The sequence below is a fragment of the Cetorhinus maximus genome, chromosome 8 (genome assembly GCF_964194155.1).
Source record: "Cetorhinus maximus chromosome 8, sCetMax3.hap1.1, whole genome shotgun sequence".
NCBI lineage: Eukaryota > Metazoa > Chordata > Chondrichthyes > Lamniformes > Cetorhinidae > Cetorhinus > Cetorhinus maximus.
In genome coordinates, this window is record NC_135886.1 from 4,465,357 (window position 1) to 4,479,372 (window position 14,016).

At 45.5% G+C, this 14,016-nt stretch overlaps 1 long non-coding RNA gene across 1 annotated transcript; it reads left to right on the top strand.

Moving 5' to 3' along the window:
* The first annotated feature begins 10,880 nt into the window (after positions 1-10,880).
* Positions 10,881-13,328, top strand: LOC144683385 (uncharacterized). Its single transcript, XR_013577242.1, has 2 exons — positions 10,881-11,520; positions 12,597-13,328. It is a non-coding gene; the product is annotated as an uncharacterized LOC144683385 (long non-coding RNA).
* Positions 13,329-14,016: the final 688 nt, after the last annotated feature.

Here is a 14,016-nt window from a genome sequence, read left to right on the forward strand (position 1 = left end):
AGAGGGGGGTGGGGGGGGTTTAGCTGGGAGGGGAGAGAGGGGTGGGGGGGGTTTAGCTGGGAGGGGAGAGGGGGGTGGGGGGGGTTTAGCTGGGAGGGGAGAGGGGGGTGGGGGGGTTTAGCTGGGAGGGGAGAGGGGGGTGGGGGGTGGGGGGGGTTTAGCTGGGAGGGGAGAGGGGGGTGGGGGGGGGTTTAGCTGGGAGGGGAGAGGGGGGTGGGGGGGGTTTAGCTGGGAGGGGAGAGGGGGGTGGGGGGGGTTTAGCTGGGAGGGGAGAGGGGGGTGGGGGGAGTTTAGCTGGGAGGGGAGAGAGGGGGTGGGGGGGGTTTAGCTGGGAGGGGAGAGAGGGCTGGGGGGGGTTTAGCTGGGAGGGGAGAGGGGGGTGGGGGGGGTTTAGCTGGGAGGGGAGAGGGGGGTGGGGGGGGTTTAGCTGGGAGGGGAGAGGGGGGTGGGGGGGGTTTAGCTGGGAGGGGAGAGGGGGGTGGAGGGGGTTTAGCTGGGAGGGGAGAGGGGGGTGGGGGGGGTTTAGCTGGGAGGGGAGAGGGGGGTGGGGGGGGTTTAGCTGGGAGGGGAGAGGGGGGTGGGGGGGGTTTAGCTGGGAGGGGAGAGGGGGGTGGGGGGGGTTTAGCTGGGAGGGGAGAGGGGGGTGGGGGGGGTTTAGCTGGGAGGGGAGAGGGGGGTGGGGGGGGTTTAGCTGGGAGGGGAGAGGGGGGTGGGGGGGGTTTAGCTGGGAGGGGAGAGGGGGGTGGAGGGGGTTTAGCTGGGAGGGGGGAGGGGAGAGGGGTGGGGGGTTTAGCTGGGAGGGGGGAGGGGAGAGGGGGGTGGGGGGGGTTTAGCTGGGAGGGGAGAGGGGGGTGGGGGGGGGTTTAGCTGGGAGGGGAGAGGGGGGTGGGGGGGGGTTTAGCTGGGAGGGGAGAGAGGGGTGGTGGGCTTAGCTGGGAGAGGAGGGTGGGGGGGGTTTAGCTGGGCTGGGAGAGGAGGGTGGGGGGGTTTAGCTGGGAGGGGAGAGGGGGGTGGGGGGGGTTTAGCTGGGAGGGGAGAGGGGGGTGGGGGGGGTTTAGCTGGGAGGGGAGAGGGGGGTGGGGGGGGTTTAGCTGGGAGGGGAGAGAGGGGTGGTGGGCTTAGCTGGGAGAGGAGGGTGGGGGGGGGTTTAGCTGGGAGGGGAGAGGGGGCTGGGGGGAGTTTAGCTGGGAGGGGTGGGGTAGGGGGGTGGTTTGTACTGTTTTTAACATGATGTTAGGCTTTGAAAACAAAAGCTCAATGATCTCAGCTGGAGGCAGAGTTGGGGAGTTTATGTCTATTACATGAATTGATTGAAATGGCTGAGTTGGACCTGCAGGTCGCCTCTGCTCCAATTCCTAGTCCTGTCCCTTCGGTTCAGGTTTAAAAAAGGGAAGATATCAAAGAAAACATGTTCCTGGGAATTTCCATTGGCTGAAATCGTGTTAATTCGATGGCTTCTCTTCTCTTCTCTCTCTCTCCCCCTTTCTCTCTTCTCTTCTCTTCTCCCTTCATATATCTTCAAGTGTTTTTTGGCTGCAGTTTTTTTTCCTCTAATTTAATTTAAATGTAATTTAAAACCTTTTTTTTAAAAAAGAAGGCGTCTTGGAAAACCAAATGACAAAAGGTGGAGATTATTTTGTGGATTTCTGGGCCAGCCTGAGACTCACTGAGTGAGAATCTCCAGCGAAGGAGGTACAGCCTCTGTCTCCTGTGTGTGTTTAACCCTGAGTCTGAGATCACTGGCGCTGTGAAAAACCCCCCAGATGAGAAAATACTTATTCATTTTTTTTTTGTGTGTGGAGGTTGTTTATTGTTGTAGTTTATTGAGTTGGACTTTAGCATAGCACAGAACTGTCAGTAGGGATGCTTTTATGTCAAGGGTTATTGCTGGCTGGTAAGGTGGTTTGTGGGTTTCGTTAACAGGTTAATAAATGGAGAGTGTACAATACAAAGGTCAGTAGTGTCATTGTGAGGATTATGAATACTTCAAAGTGATGATAAAACATGTTGCATTCTAGATGCATTGGCTGCATTGAAGAATATGAAGAGAGGTCCTCAAGTTCCACCTCTGGTGTGTGTTGGGTTGACTAATCTCCCCTTGGGCAACAATGGGTCTTCTACAAATGGCTTTGGTGTTCCTCAGTTGTGGAGTGGCAGGGCTGCAAAATAATAAGCCATTATTCCCACTCCTGATCACTATCCAATGACCACTGGAAAGAACAGGCAGGAGTTGGGGGGAGGACAGAGTTAGTTTGATTACAGTGCTCTCCTACCCTGTCCTTCAGATTGGGTCCAACAGCCCGTTGACAGTCACCATCGGTCTTGTACATGACCAGTGATACTGGAGCATCACTGTCACTTGTGGAATCACGTGTCAATCAGAGTTACCACTTCAGCAGGGAAAGGAAAGGGAGGAAAACTTTCATTTATATAACGCCTTTCACTAACCCAGGACGTCCAAAAGTGCTTTGCAGTCACTCACTGTTGTGATGTAAGAAACACAGCAGTCAACTTGTGCACAGCAAGCTCCCACAAACAGCCTTGTGATGATGATCAGATAATCTGTTGCAGTGATCTTGGTCGAGGGATTAGCATTGGCCAGGAAGAAAACAGGGAGGGGAATGCATTGCATGAGTTTAGGCTGCATCGGATCAGAGAATGATACAGCACAGAATGAGGCCATTCTGCCTATCATGTCTTTGCCAACTCTTTGGTAGAGCTATCCATTTAGTTCCATAACCAAAAATTCCCTTTTTGAAAGTTTTATTGAATCTGCTTTCACTGCCCTTTCAGACAGCAAGTAATGATGATCTGAAATGCACGATGTAAATTCCTTGTCCCATAATGTCAGCTTTTTCCAGTTACCCTAAATCTGTGCCCTCTGGTTACTGATCCTTCTGCCAGTGGAAAACGTTTCTCCTTTTTTACTGTAAAGCCTTTGTAATTTTGAACACCTCTATCACATCTCCTCTCAACATCATCTCTCTCAGGAGAACCCAGTTTTTCTAGTTTCTCCACATAACTATCTCTGTTTATAACGCCAAGGATGCTGTTGACCTTTTTAAACAGCATTTTCAATTTACCCTTCCTTCTGCAAAGACGTGCATACACATACCCCCACCCCCAGGTCTCTGTTTCTGCACTTCAATTAAAATTGATCATTCAAGTGCTCTCTGTGGCAAAGCAATAATAATGAATAACTCTGTAAGTAAATTAACCCTTCTCTTCACTCTTCTAATGGCCATTTCAAAGAGATGGCCCCTCGTTACAAATATTCCAGCTGGAGGAAATACCTTTTTCCCTGCTCACTTGTCAAATTCCTTCATAAATGCAAGAGCCGCTACTAAATCTTCTGTGGAAATAGACCCAGTATCTCGGTGTCTCCTCGTAATTATAATCTCCGCTCCTGGCATCGTGCTGATGAATTTCTATAATAAGGTGCTGAATAGTACACAGTGTTCTAATTTGGTGTAGCCATTTCCCAGGATGAACTTTATACACTTACTATTTAATCCTGGATAGCGTTATGTTGGCTGGGTTTCAGGGTTACGTTTATCTCCCAAATAATTCAAAATCGATTTACAAAAAACTCTGTTCAGGCTGCGACTAATCAATGATATCACTGTACGTCTTTCTCCTCATTGCTGCTTTAAATCTGTTGCAGTTGTGTGCCTTGTTGAACGGTACTGAACTTTGTTCCACTATGTACAACTAAATCAGCAATATTGTCTTTTCCTTCCAGGTGCTTTACTTGCTTTTTTTCTTCATTGAATTAAGTATTTGCACTGGCTGTCGAGTCTACGAGTGACCACATGAGAATAATATTTGGGCTAGTGTCTTGTTTGAGTAGTTTCCTCGATGACCCAAGTGCTTTCTGGAAAGTAACTTGCATGACACATTTGGGAATATTAGAAATGCTCCACGTATTGCTGGAATTCTCATTAATGTACAAGATCCCACTCCCCGCGTCTCTCACTGGTGTTGACCTTCTGCTTAGATACAGCCCCACAGGGCGTGGTCATCCTCTGATAGCTCCTCCAAGTCATGTGAGCTGAGATAGCAATTTTTATGACCTACCATTAGGCTGTTGTGAGGCGAGCCAAGCCTGATAACACCCAGTGTTCTCTCGTGTGCGCCTCTCAGCTGGGGCCAGAGGAGCTTGAGACTGATTTTTTTTATATCTCTCTCTCTCTCTCTCCTCCCTCCTAGCCTAGCCCAATGATGCTGAGGTCAGTAGTGGCACTTATACTGCTACTCCAGGCAAGATCAGTTAACGGAACTCTTGGAGAATCAAACAAGATGTCATATATTTTGCAAATTCAGCTACTTCTAATTAGTAGTATTGGCTTTTAATTTCCAAATTTTAACTGAAGCAAACATATTTGTTTCAATTATGAAAAGAGCCTCAAACTCATTTTTTTAAATAACATTTGCCATTTCACTCACTGTTCTGTGTATAATGCAGAGTTATCCTGTATTTACATTAATACTCTAATATAGCTGTGTGTTCTTCGTCTAACATGATAAGAACAGACAACCCATGCTGAATGCAATTGTTTCTGTTCCCCTCATGCATTTGTGAGACCTTGTGTTTGGAGGAACTTTTGACAGGCTGAAATGAGCCTGAGTATTACAACATAGTTATAGCCACCTCGAACCAGCCTAATGCATTGCAGTGGACTAGTCCCAAGAAAAGAGGTTGGGAATTCTTAATCCACACTGCGGGTGTCCGGAACAAAGGGGCACAACCTTAAAATTAGGCGGGACTGTTCAGGTGTGATATCGGGAAGCACTTCCAGAGTGTAGTGGAATTCTGAAACTCGTTCTCCCTGAAATTTGTTGAGGCTAGGGAATTGAAGTTCTTAAAACTGAGGCTGATAGACTTTTATTAGGCAAAGGATACCAGAGGGCTATGGAATCAAGGTGAGGAGATAGAGTTAAGGTACAGAGCAATCTTGATCTTAATGAATAGTGAACAGGCTTGAGCAGCTAAATAGCCTACTCCTGTTTGTGTGCTCCAAACACTCTTGTGTTAGACTGGGTCACTTACTACAAATGCCTGCAACACAAATCTAGCTTGGAAAACTGATATAAATTAATAGTTTATGCTGCGGCCGATCTTCTAAGAAAGAAGCCTAGTGTTCCATAACCTATATAACTGTGAGCGTTGAAATTTTGGATGTCATTGACAGTACCTCGTGGCAGATGCAATTTTATTTTTCAAAATTCAATTATCCCTTGTATCTGCTCTTCAAGGTGTTGACATGAACTGGGATATCTACCCAAGCAGCCATTCTTCTTGTGTCAGCTGAGATGTTGTGTTTTACCACTGTGTTGGCCATGGGAGGCATAACAACTGAACCTGCTTCCTTTCTCATTCACAAAGTCCACGCATGCATAATTCTGGGCGTGTCAGTTATGGCTCAGTTGCGAGGGTTCTTGCCTCTGAGTCTCACGGTTCCAGGTTCATGTCCCCCTCCAGGGCTTGAGTACAAAAATCTACGTTGACACTTCTGTGCAGGACTGAGGGAGTGCTGCATTGTTGGAGGCGCTGTTCTTTGGATGAGATGTTAAACTGAGGCCCATCTGCCTACTCGGGTGGATGTAAGAGATCCCTCGAAGAGATTCAAAGAAGAGCAGGGGTACTGGCCACTATTTATCCCTCAATCAACATTACAAAAAACAAATTATCTGGTTCTTACAACATTGCTGCTCGTGGGAGTTTGCTGTGCGCAAAATTGGCGGTCGCATTCCCTACATTACAACTACACTACAAAAGTACATCATTGGCTGTATTGCTTTGACATGTCCTGTGGTTGTGAATGGTGCTAGATAAATGCAAGTCTGCCTTTCTTTTTACTGCTGGGCAGTGATTGGTTTAAGGAGCATTGCCTTTTTTTTACCCCCTTCATGTTTATTTCCCCTCCCCCCCCCAATATGTCCAAAGCTTAATTGTAGTTCCCTCACAACTGAGTCCCAGCTGAAATCAGCCCATACAGGCTGAGGCAGAACCTGGGATTTCCCTGGTCTCCATGCGGGTGACTTTTCGCCACTAAGACTCTGGGAGAATTCTCTTGGTGACATGGCTGAGTGTTGAGAAGGGTTACACTAGCAGATTAAATCTCACCTCATGGCCAAACTATCTGGTTTTTTGGAGGTTGCATTATTACTTTTATCAAACATTGATTTGTTACTTGCTCAATGCTTGATCCAGAATCTTGGCACTGGTTAGGAGCAGATCTGCAGCAATGTTTATTAACTTTTTGGGGGCAAAACTACACTAATGTTGAATTATGTTTTGACCCTGAGGCATTTCTGAGGTGATCACCTCAAAATCTCTGTCCTACTATTACAAACCAGAGGCCATAAATGTGAGGAGTCGCTAATAAACCCCATAAGGAATTCAGGAGAAAACTTCTTTTCGCAGAGAGTGGAAAGAATTTGCAACTCGCAACCGAGACACATAATTGAGACACATTTAAATGCGAAGCTGGATAAGCTCATGAGGGCAAAAGGAAGACATGGGTATGCTGATTGGGTGAGATGAGGAGGGATTGGAGGGAGCTGGTAAGGATCATAATGTTTGGAGCAGTTGGGTCAAATCCTGTTTCTGCCCATTGGCTTGATGTAACTTATATTGACTCCATTTCCCCTCTTTTTTTTACTCTTCCTGATGGCTCCACCCACCAACCCATTGAAAGGCCCGGCAGGGTTTAATTTCCAACCCTTTTTTTGTTGTGACAGTGAAAATTTTCAGTATCACGCAGCCGCCGCCATTTGGTCTGTAATCGGCAGCCAGCAAAGTGCTCGAGTGCAATGCCATCGATTGTGTTTATTTTCTACCCCTTCTTTTGGTGAGCTGCCTACCTGAACCTGTACCCCATGACAGCACATTGGAGCATCGACCTCTGCTCTTCCCCGACCAGTTGTTGACTGCGACCATGTGAATCTCGACTGTACCCGTGCACATTTAGTTTTTGCTATCAGAATGCCTTTACTGTGGCTTCCTGGGTGGTGAGACTTCTGTTCTGTCATTTTGATTTGAATGCGGCTTCTGGAGGCTCAGCCTGATAAGACACTGAACGACCCAGCAACACTGAATATCTGGTAACAGTGATCGGTTTTAGCTTGACGTCTGATGATTTACAGAGTGGCAACTAGGTCAAACTGTATATGTAAAAATCTGATTGGCTGGATTTCTGCAAGCGATTATACTGCTCTGTAGTGGTGACAATGAAAGGGACTATTTAACCCAGTTTATTTTCTGCTCTTAACCCCCTTCCTCTCCTGAAGGCCTTGTCCTTTCTGGGTTACTGTTACACGGGTACAGAGCGCTGGAGTTGCCAATGTGCCAGATTGTCTTGCAGCCTCCAGGAATTAAAGAATAATCTCGACAAACTTCATGGGCCACTTTTTCATTGAGCGTGCTCATGTTTGATAGCATTAGAGAGGGAGGAAATAGGCTGTTTGACTGGGTGGTGCAGTAGGAGATCAGGGATGAAACCTCCCAGGAAAACATCCAAACAGAATTGGCAACCATACGTGGTGCTCTCAGGACCTTGTCGAAGTCTGTATTGTGCAAGTGTGAGTTTACATATTGAGTGCTGTGGGGTGGGAATGGATGGGTGTTGCGGAGAGATCATGGCTAAACATGATCTTGTTCTCACCAGGCGTTAACACGTACGCATTCCGGCACTGGACCCTGGACAGTGATCAGGGGACCAGTTGGAATGCCTCTGCTCAGAACTACATGACGAATGTTGCCATTGCCATCACTATGGGGACTTATCAAGCAGCTTGCTTTTCTTAACCAATGCTGAGATTGTCACCTACGTGCCAAGTTCATGTATGAGCTGCATTACATTCACTTATTTGGTATATTTCAAGAGGCTGATGCAGATGGTGAATTGATACCCTCTGCTTTCTTAAGTGTTATAAGCAGCATTAGTGCGTGCGTATATATAAGCCACATGGAAAAGTAAAGACATTTCGTAGCTTTGCTAAGAATGTACCAGGTATACATAATGCCCGTGGAACTGGACTCAATGGATCAACTAGATTCAATGCTGTCAGGAGTGAAAGACATTGAGGGGGGTAAATCAAAACAACTTGATATAATTGTGATTTTAAAAAAAAAAAATAGGTCAGGGTCTGTGCAAAGTGATAGAGAGTACAACTTAACTGGTCACATAAAGTGTGACTTAGTCACAGCACTCATGCAAGTGAGTCAGCAGGTTGTGGTTTCAAGGCTTACTCAAGAATTTGAGTGCGTAATGTAGGTTGGTACTTCACTGTGGAAGTGCTGCATTGTTGCAGGTGCCATCGTTCAAGTTGTTAAGCCGAGGCCCCATCTGCCTGATGGACATTGAAGAAATCCGCGGCTGTGTTCAAAGAAGGACAGGGCTACTCTCCCATTCTCCTGGCCAACATTTATGACTCAAACCAATGCCATTGTAAAACAGATCGACTTGTATTGGTGCTGTCAATGGCACCTTGGCATGCGCAATCAGCTGTAATAATTCAGTACATTTCTGAAATGCTATGATTGTAGTGGTGCATTGGCTGTGAAGCATTTTAGACCTCCTGAGGAAACAGTATTGATACAACTTCTTTCCTACAGTAGGCATGTAGTAACTTGTTCTTAATGGTTGATGTTGAATGCATAGGATTATTTTTCACATGAAATGCAGCTCGATTTCATTTCACCAGGACCACTTGGCGCCAAACTTCATTTCAGGCTTGATCCAAATATGAGAGCCGAATTCCAGAAGAGATTTGAAAGGGATTGTCCTTGACATCAAGGTAGTATTTGACCCAGAGTGGCATCAAGAAGCCTTGGTGAAATTGAAATCATTGAGAAGCAGGGGGAAGCCTCTTCATTGGTTAGAGTCATACCTAGCATAAAGGAAGATGGTTGTAGTTGTTGGAGGCCAATTATCTCAGCCACAGGACATCACTGTAGGAGTTCCTCAGGGCTGGACCCAACCATCTTCAACTACTTCATCTATGATCTCCCTCCAACATAAAGTCAGAAGTGCCAAATGAGGATTGATTGTTCGTAATTCATGACTTGAGATAATGAAGCAGTTCATTCCCACATGCAGCGAGACCTGGCAATATTCAGGCTTGGGATGATAAGTGGCAAGTAACATTTATGCCGCACAAGTGCCAGGCAATGACCATCTCCAAAAGGAGACAGTCTAACCATCTTCCCTTAACGTTAAACCACATTAGCATTGACGAACACCCCAACCGTCAACATCCCGAGGGTCACCGTTGACCAGAAACTAAGAACACAATAAAAGATGCACTACAACAACTCACCAAGGCTTCATTGACAGCATCTTCCAAACCCATGACCTCTACCACCTAGAAGAAAAAGGGCAGCAGATGCATGGGCACACCACCACCTGCAACTTCACCTCCAAGCGACACACCATCCTGACTTGCAACTATTCACCCTTCAGGGTTGTTGGGTTAAAATCCTGGTATCTGCTCATTCTTGGAGTGATGTTCCTTCTCTGGGGAATAACAATTGAAGTGTGCTTTCAGGCATTCTACAATCTCACTAGTCATTGACGTTGGCTGGTCTAACTCCCAGTAGTCGACTGTGTCAAGATAGTCAATTCCAGTGAGCGTGAAGAGATCTATTCCAAGCTTCATCGATGGTTTGTCTGGGAGATCACGAGTCATCAGTGGCTCTTTAGCCTGATGCTCATTGAAAGCACTGCACTGCACTGACTGGTCATTGATCTCATTACTAATGTTTGAGCAGTGCAGCACTTACCTCGTCTTCCTCAGACTCAGTTCCTTGAAGGCTTGCATGGTTGTGCTTCAGCATCTCTTTACTCATCTCCTTAGAGATAATGGCTCTAGTTCCTTGCCCAAGATGGCATCTTGTACAAATCACATCATCTCTATGTCAAATGCTCTCATAGCGACAGGTGTCCTTAGTAGTTTCAGGCCATCTTGTAACTGCTCCCTGCGACACTTGGAGAGTTGCATCTCGTTGTGTAGTTTGCTTGCGCTTGTCTGTCAGAATCAATGTCTTTGCTGGATTGATGACTTGCTGAGCATGTCACGCTGTTGTTTTCCCATTGTGAAATCCTCCAGATTCACTCTGTACTAGCATCAACTTTCTTCAAAGGAAAGCTCTTGACAGCATGTTGGCGGTGTACATCCACTTCCCGTGCTTGTACATCACTTCCATATGATATCTCTGCAAAGGATGTTACTTCATTTGCAGATGCTTTGAGGTGGCTTGTGGTCAGACTCTGCTGTCACTTTGTCTCTCCCAAACTGGTACTGATATTAAAATGCTCACGAGCAAAGACAATAGCCAGGCACTTTCTCAATCTGTGTATGTGTCAGTTTGCGTTAACGCTCTGGATGCAAATGCAACTGGTTGTCCTTGCTGTATCAGGGTTGCTCCAAGTCCTGTCTCGCTGGCAACACACTGCAAGGTGGCTTCATTAGCATAGTATCTCAGCACTAGCGTTGGCGTCACTGGTGGTTTGATGCAAGTGAAAGCTGCTTCTTGTTCTGTGCCCCAATACCACTGAACATTCTTAGCAGTGAGCTTGGGTAGAGGTTCACACTCATAATAAATTGGGCATTAATTTGGCCCGGTAGTTCACAAATCCAACAAATGTTGAACCACCTTCACATCTGTTGGTTGCTGCATCTCTGCCACAGCTCTCTCCTTATCAAGATCAGGGTGAAGTCATTCCGCTGTCAATATATGACTTACAGAATTGACTTCAGATATCTTCAGTTGCAGCTTTTACTTATTAAGCTTCTGATTCACCTGGTAAACTCTCTTTAGCAGTCTCACTAGATTATGGTCTGCAGTGGCTCCTTTTCATCATATCTTGAATCCATAGGCTAACAGATCATCCACGATCACTTCCACCCCTGGAAGATCATTGATCATCTCATGCTGTCCACATTGATACTTTTCTGGAGCAGTAGAAATGCAACTGGCATGCACAACCGTCTGCACCAACCAAATGCTATCGAATGTAGTCAGGAAACTGCTTTTGTTCAACTTCACTTGCCAGTATCCATCTGTCACATCTTGGGTAGTAAAGACTTTTGCCGTGGCAAGGGTTGTGACAAGATTTCTTCAATGGTTGGCATTGGATAGTGAGATTACCTCAAAGCTTTATTGAGGTCATTTGGATCTATGCACACTCAGCTTTTCGGGTTTTTCGCTGCTACCATGCTGCTAAACCAGTCTGTAGGAAATGTCACTTTCTTGATTACTCCCATCTTTTCAAGTTGCTCTATCTTTTCTTTCAGGCTGGACTGGAGGGCAGCTGGAACTCTCCTTGGAAGACGCCGAGTTGGGTTCACACTCTACTTCAAGATGATATTCACCAGGAAGACAACCAAGACCTGTGAAAACATCTTTGTCATTTCAGCAGTCAATGGCTTTGTCTCATGTGAAATACGGCAAACATCTTCTGGCGCATGGAGTCCAAGCTTTTGACATGTTTCAGCTGAGATGTGTGGATTTTGGTTCGTGTCTACTATTTGAAACTGTCAATAATCTATCTTCCCATTGCATTGGGCTCCCAGCTTAATTTGTCCAGTTGGGGTGAGCATCGTTCCATCACAAAGCCTTAACTTTACCTTCAATGGTTTCATTTTTGGGCCACGGCCTTGAGTAACTTCACACAGACCTGTTAAGCTCATGATGTTACCTGTAACACTAGTGCCTGACATTTTGCATTAACTTAATGCTGTCCTTCTGCAATCATCATTCCAACAGTCACAAACCATTTTTTTTACCTTGAAACTTGACAGTGCCAACCAGTTCTAGGGTGTAGAGTGATTTGTCAGAAGCATCATCCAATACCTCTCCAGCTCTATAGGCTTGTTTTTCTTCTTTCCAACAAAATACATGCATGCAAACAGATTCCGCTTCTTGCAGTTAAGAGTACTGTGTTTTCCCCAGGTTTCACATGGTGTCCTCCACAATATTAAATCCTATGCTCTGCTGGCCCCTCTGTAAATATTTCACTCTCTTCTCCATTGTCTTGCCCTTGTAAGGCCAGGACTGACTCCCAACATAGTGAAAAGCCCCATCAGTTCTCCCATTAATAATCTCCAGCCGATGATGAGGAACCTCAGAGTGTCTACACATGCCAATAGCTCTCTTGAAAGTAAGTTTTTCTTCTCTCAGCAGATGTACTCTCTCAGTGGGATCTCTTCCTAAGACAATCCTATCTTTGATCAGATCATCCTTCAGTTGCTCAAACTCTCAAGATTCAGCTAGACATCTAAGTGCAGTCACATACAGTCCAGTATCCTCCCCTCTTGCTGAATTCTCCTGTTGAGTAGTGTTCATAAATAATGTTAGAGGTCTCAAAAGTGAGTTTAAGGCACCCAATATTTCAAAGACTGGCACTTCTGCTCCTCTAAGGTCTAGGGTACAATGCAGCTGGTAGCACTCTTTCCCCAGCACTCATAACAGAGTGGCTACTCTTACTTATTCAGTCGGGTTTCTTGTTTAACTCTGTGGAAATTTCATAGTTCTGTCATTAAGACTGGAAGAATTTCTCATTTATTTTCAAATATCCCCATCTCCATAGGAACAGGTACTGGAATACTCAAAGCCACATTGACTCACCCAGCAGTCAATGTCCTGCACAAAGTTGCAGACTGATGTTTTAATTCTTCTCTGCTATTCCTAACATCAGCTGGTTCTTATACAGCTGTCAAAATCCATTCAATTTCAGCTGCACACCCCTAACACCATGTTCCAAGTGGTGGATATAATGGCTTCTGCTTTTATACGCAAAGGATGACATGAGAGGTCACACGCCTATGGCAAGCCACAGTGCGCAAAGGTACTTCTCCAAACATCATCTTGATGGGACCTGTTTTTCTTCCTTATACATGCAACAATAATGCTTGAATTGCACTAAAAAGCGTCAAATGCATATGATATATTAGGTATATGCATAGTCTTCCTCAACAGAAGAAATAAATGTTGACCTCATCCGCAGTGCCCTTTTTAACGATTTAAAAAAAATATATCAACATTAGTCTTTTATAAACAGAATAGAAAGAGCTAGTTATTAAGCGTTTATAAGCTGGAAAGTTAGCATCAACAGTTTGTGGGAAGTCTGCTGTGAATCAGGGCCATTCAACTTTTGTTTAAGTTGCAATCATTGTTATACAAGAAAGGTAGTTGAACTGAGTGGAGGACGAGGAACCATGGCTTTAAAAATAAGGAAACCACAAAGAGAAAACAAGAACCAATAAGGAATTTCTTGCTTGGGACTGTTGTTTTGTGGAATAAACAACTTTTATGCACTGTCTGCAGCTCTTTTGTGTCTGTGTCTCTTCTGACAATATTGACTCCTTTGCTGATCTATGGCATGCTTAATCATGCATGCTTTCTCATACGTTGTCCAAGTGGGAATATTCAAGTGCGCGTTTTGACCTTGAGTGAAGGCAGACTGTCCTGCAGAGGATAACCCAGCCAAGTCCCAGTACTGGCCTCACCTGGTGTTAGTGAATGGACTCAGCTGCTAAGGGCTCGATGTGTAGCAATCAGCTGTAGCCATTTGCCCTTCGTTGCCTAAGGAATGCAGGTTAACTGTAGTGCTGTATCACTGGCTTGAGACTCAGTAGGACCATAGGTTGGAAATGGAGGATGGTATTCTTCAGCCTCAGAGAGAGAGAGGCCGAGGTTGAGTTATCAGGACCAATGGGTTTTTTAATATATTTTTGTTCTCCTCCTCCCCCCAACAAAAAGAAAATTGTTGCTTTCTGTTACAGGAGGACGTAGATCGATAAAAGCTCCCATATAGAGCACTGTGGGAATAGCAGGGGCTGCAGCTGTGGATGAAGGGTGCTTGTACTACAACCAATTATCACACTAACGATTAAAGGCATGGGTAATGAGGGGTCAAATACACTTGTTGCGAGGGTGTGCGTGAGAAAGTGGTAAACATTACTAAATGTAACTCTTTCTCTATGCCCTCTCAATAGAAAGAATCATAG